Here is a 5,798-nt window from a genome sequence, read left to right as displayed (position 1 = left end):
AAACTCAGTGCACCGCTATGCATACCCTGTTGGGGTTAAACATCTATCATTCCCTGTAAATCAACAACTGGGAAGTCAAAGTCATGTTTCAGTTGGGTTTGTCTCTCTCCCTCAGAGGGTGCGTTTCTGGTGGGGGAAGACTTAAAAATCCTTCTACCTCACTTTTAAAAACACGTCTCCTGTGCCACTAGGGGTGCTAAAACTCTAGACCACTTTTATATGCTTCTGTGGGTAGAATAAAAGGCCCTCCCTCGTCCTCCCTTCTGTAAATCTGATCATAACTCGATTCTCCTGCTTCCTGTTTACAAACAAACAACTCAAACAGGAAGTACCAGCTCAATACAGAAGTGGTCCGATGAAGCAGAAGTGAGGCTACAAGAGTGTTTCGCTAGTACAGACTGGGATATGTTCCAAGATTCATCCAATAGCATTGAGGAGTTTGCCACATCAGTCACGGGCTTCATCAATAAGTGCATAGACGTCGTCCCCAGAGTGACTATAAGAACGTATCCAAATTCAATATCCGTGCTGGGCTAAAGGCTAGAGCTACCACTTACAAGGCGGGACACAGACGCATACAAGAAAGCCTGATACGACCGCCGACGAGATATCGAACATGCAAAAGGAAAATATAGTAGGAAGGTGGAATCCTATTTCACCGGCTCCGAAGCTCGTCATATGTGTGATGCAGAACTACCAAACGAGCTAAATGCCTTTTATGCTCGCGCGAAGGAATACAACAATGAGTCTTGGGTGAATGCCCCTGTTGTTCCGGATGGCTGTGATCTCTCTCTGTGGCCGATGTGAGTAAAACTTTTAAACAGGTTAACACTCACAAGGTCGCTGGGCCAGACGGAATACCAGGGTGCGTTCTCAAAGCATGCGCATACTAGCTGGAAAGTTTCTCCACGGACATTTTCAATCTCTCCTTGACACAGTCTGTAATCCCAACATGTTTCAAGCTGACGACCATTGTTCCTGTTCCCAAGAACTCCAAGGTAACCTGCCTAAATGATTATCACTGTGAGCACTCACATCTGTAATTAAGATGTGCTTTAAAAAAGGCTGGTCATGACACACATCAACACCATCATCCCAGACACCCTGGACCCACTCCAATTCGCATACTGTGCGAACAGATCCACAGATGATGCAATCTCAATTGCTTTTCACGCTGCCCTCTCCCACCTGGACAAGAGGGGAAAAAACTGTGAGAATGCTGTTCATAGACTACAGCTCAGCGTTCAACACAATAGTCCCCTGCAAACTCATCACCAACCTGGGGAACCTGGAACTGAACACCTCCCTCCGTAACTGGATCCTGGATTTCCTGACGGGAAATCTAAAGCTAACCCTCAACACAGGGGCCCCTCAAGGGTGTGTGCTTAGTACCATCTTGTACTCCCTGTTCACCCACGACTACGTGGCCACACACGACTCCAACACCATAATCAAGTTTGCTGGCAAAACTACGGAGGTGAGACAACCTACAGGGAGGAGGTCAGAGACTTGGCAGTGTGGTGCCATGACAATGACCTCTCCCTCAACGTCAGTAAGACCAAGGAGCTGGACTACAGGGAAAAGAGTGGAGAGCACACCCGCCTCCACATAGATGGAGCTGTAGTGGAGCACTAAGTTCCTTGGCGTCCACATCACTAAGGAGTTAACATGGTCCACATACACACCTGCACAGTCGTGAAGGCACGACGGCAACTCTTGCCCCTCAAGACGCTGGAAAGATTTGGCATGGGCCCTCGTATCCTCAAAGTTCTATAGCTGCACCATCGAGGGCATCTTGACTGGCTGCATCACCTCTTGGTATGGCAAATACACCACTCTCGACTGTAAAGCGCTACAGAGAGTGGCGCGGACAGCCTAGTGCATCATTGAGGCTGAGCTCCCTGCCATCCAGGACCTCTAAATCAGGCGGTGTCAGAGGAAGGCACAAAAAATGGCCAAAGCCTCCAGCCACCCAAGCCATAGACCGTTCACTCTGCTACTGTCCAGCAAACGGTACCAGAGCATTGGCTCTCAGACCAACAGGCTTTGAGACAGCTTCCCCCCAAGCCATGACTCCTAAATAGTTTGGGTAACCATCAATTATCTGCACTGATCCTAACTTGCACTGACTCTATGCACATTCACAAACACTCTCACATTCAACTACTAAATCATTATCTATCCTGATGCCTAGTACCTTTACCCTGCCTTCATGTACATACAGTGCATTCGGAAAGTATTCAGACCCCTTCACTTTTTCAACATTTTGTTACATTACAGCCTTATTCAAAAATAGATTCATGAAATAGGTTTTTTTCCCCCTCAATCTACACGCAATACCCTAAAATGACAAAGCAAAAACAGGTTTAGATTTTTTTTCAGAATGTATAAAAAAATAAAATACATTTAGATAAGTATTCGGACCCTTTACAAAGTACTTTGTTGAAGCACCTTGAAGCACTCTTGGGTATATGACGCTACAAGCTTGGCACACCTGTATTTGGGGAGTTTCTCCCATTCTTCTCTGCAGATCCTATCAAGCTCTGTCAGGTTGGATGGGGAGCGTCGCTGCACAAATATTTTCAAATCTCTCCACAGATGTTCGATTAGGTTCAAGTCCGGGCTTTGGCTTGGCCACTCAAGGACAGAGACCTATCCCGAAGCCACTCCTGCGCTGTCTTGGCTGCGTGCTTAGGGTCATTGTCCTGTTGGAAGGAGAACCTTCACCCCGGTCTGAGGTCCTGAGTGCTCTGGAGCAGGTTTTCATCAAGGATCTCTGTACATTGCTCTGTTCATCTTTCCCTCAAACCTGACTAGTCTCCCAGTGCCTGCCACTGAAAAACCTCCCCACAGCATGCTGCTGCCACCATGATTCACTGCAGGGATGGTGCCAGGTTTCCTTCAGACGTGACGCTTTGCATTCAGGCCAATGAGTTCAATCTTGGTTTCATCAGACCAGAGAATCTTGTTTATCATGGCCTGAGAGTCCATTAGGTGCCTTTTGGCAAACTCCAAGCGGGCTGACGTGCCTTTTACTGAGAAGTGGCTTCCGTCTGGCCACTCAACCATAAAGGCCTGATTGGTGGAGTGCTGCAGAGATGTCGTCTTTCTGGAAGGTTCTCTCATCTCCACAGAGGAACTATAGAGCTCTGACAGAGTGAATATCGTGTTCTTGGTCACCTCCCTGACCAAGGCCCTTCTCCCCCGATTTTCTCAGAGCTCTTCAGACAATTCCTTCCACCTCATGGCTTGTTTTTTTCTCTGACATGCACTGTCAACTGTGGGACCTTATAGACAGATGTGCCTTTCCAAATCATGTCCAATCAATTGAATTTACCACAGGTGGAGTCCAATCAAGTTGTAGAAACATCTAAGCGCAATTTCAAGTCTCATGCAAAGGGTCTGAATATTTATGTAAATGTGAGCATTTTAGAATAGGGCTGTAACGTAACAAAATGTGGAAAATTTAACAGGTCTGAATACTTTCCTAATGCACTGCATCTCAAATACCTGCAAATTGATCTGGTACTGATACTCCCTGTATATAGCGCCATTCTTATGTATTTTATTCCTCGTCTTAAAATTATAATAAAAAAGGTAAAATATTAACTCTGCATCATTGGGAAGGGCTCGTAAGCAAGTCTATACCCCTTGTATTTTTGACGAATGTGACAAATAAAGTGATTCTCTGGCATTTTGTATGAACAGGTTTAAATCTAATCAAACAGCTCACTCCAGCAAACAAACAAAACACATAACAGCTAGGACGAACTCCAGCAGAAAAACACCAACTGTAGACTAGAGAAATACATGTTCAAGTAGTTTATTTGCAGGTATTAAAATAAATACATTTGAGTTCCTCATATTTGCTCTCTCACACAGTACATAGACCCATAAATAGAACAATAACAAAATGGCAAGCCACAGCCCCTAATGGAATACTTCAACTTTAGGAACAGTTGGGTAAACATGGCCAAAGCTACCCAGCAAACTTGTGAAACTATAACTGTTTGTGTGGAGTAAAACAAAGGTCTTACTGTCTCAAAATGGCCACAATTCAATCGGACTGGATAAACAGTGCCGGGACCTCAGTTGCCATGAACCCCAGAGGATCCTATGGTATACTGAGACACACTGGACATTCCAGTGTGTCTCAGTCTTGAATGATTCACAGTCTGATTCACAGACCATTCTGAGCTAAGATGTATTAATGGTTTCCTTTGGCTTTAGCTGGAACAAATAGATGTTGGCATGAATATATACAGTGCCTTCAGAAAGTATTCATACCCCTTGACTTATTCCACATTTTGTTGTGTTACAGCCTCAATTAAAAATGGATTAAGTCATTTTTTTCCCCCCACCCATCTACACACAATATCCCATAATAACAAAGTGAAAACATGGTTAATTTCTTGAAAATGACATACAGAAATATTACATTTGCGTAGTGGCATACAGCAGTAGAGTAGAGACACAGGGTAGAGACGCGTCGGGAACAGTTTTTGTAGCCTAGGGTCGGAGAAAAACGTGGCCTTTTCATAAACGCATTTCATGCAATTCTATGTCATTTTACATGACTGGAGACTTTGACAGAATCTTTTTTAATACAGCACAAATGTTTGAAATGGCAGGCTACTTTGACGAACTGAGATCAATAACAAATGACCTTGTCTTGAATCCATCAATAGCTTAGGCGGGTGGAGACACATATTGTAGGCTACATTAATTATATATTCCTAAAAATCCTTTCCAGTTTCACTGACTCACCCAATGATGAGCAGCTCACTCACTGTTGATGGCCGAAGTGCTTGTGCCAAAAGCCTCTTTTGCAAAAGAATATTTGGAAGTTGATCAAATATTTTAGTAGCCTACTGCATAGTCTTCACTTTTCAACAGGAGCCATTTGCTTTCAAACCTGTGTTTTCCCTAGATTTGTATTTGAAATATTGCGAAAGGCCTGTTTTCTCGGCATGCTGTTTTTTCACTGACAGATTTGCCGTGTGTAGGCTATTCCCAGTGGTGTAAAGTACTTAAGTAAAAAATACTTTAAAGTACTACTTAAGTCATTTTGGGGGGTATCTGTACTATATATGACAACTTTTACTTCACTACATTCCTAAAGAAAATTATGGTTTTTACTCCATACATTTTCCCTGACACCCAAAAGTACGTGTTACATTTTGAATGCATAGCAGGACAGGAAAATTGTGTAATTCACACACTTCAAGACAACATCCCGGTCATCCCTACTGCCTCTGATCTGGCGGACTCACTAAACACATGCTTAATTTGTAAATGATGTCCGAGTGTTGAGGCGTGCCCCTGGCTATACGCAAATTAAACAAAACAAGAAAATGGTGCCGTCTGGTTTGCTTAATAAGGAATTTGAAATGGTTTATACTTTACTTCTGATCCTTGTGTATTTTAGCAATTACATTTACTTATAATACTTAAGTATATTTAAAACCAAATAGTTTTACTGGGTGACTTTCACTTGAGTCATTTTCACAAGGTATTTTTACTTTTACTCAAGTATGACAATTGGGGGACTTTTCCACCACTGGCTATTCCTTGTTATTGGGCTACAATCCACAGCTAGGCTATTTTCTAAAAGAAGCTATTGATCGACTGTGGCTAAATTATAGACCTTCTCAGAGTGTAGTAGGCTATTCCGAATCATTTAATTTATTTCTGAACAGACAATTTTTCAGGGGTGCTGCAGTTCCTTCAAAACCCTTCACACGGCTATGCTTCTCTAAGAAAATAAATTATGAAGTGCAACGCCGTAGAGATGAGTT

Source organism: Salmo salar, chromosome ssa09 (assembly GCF_905237065.1).
Source record: "Salmo salar chromosome ssa09, Ssal_v3.1, whole genome shotgun sequence".
NCBI lineage: Eukaryota > Metazoa > Chordata > Actinopteri > Salmoniformes > Salmonidae > Salmo > Salmo salar.
This window is presented reverse-complemented; position numbering follows the sequence as displayed.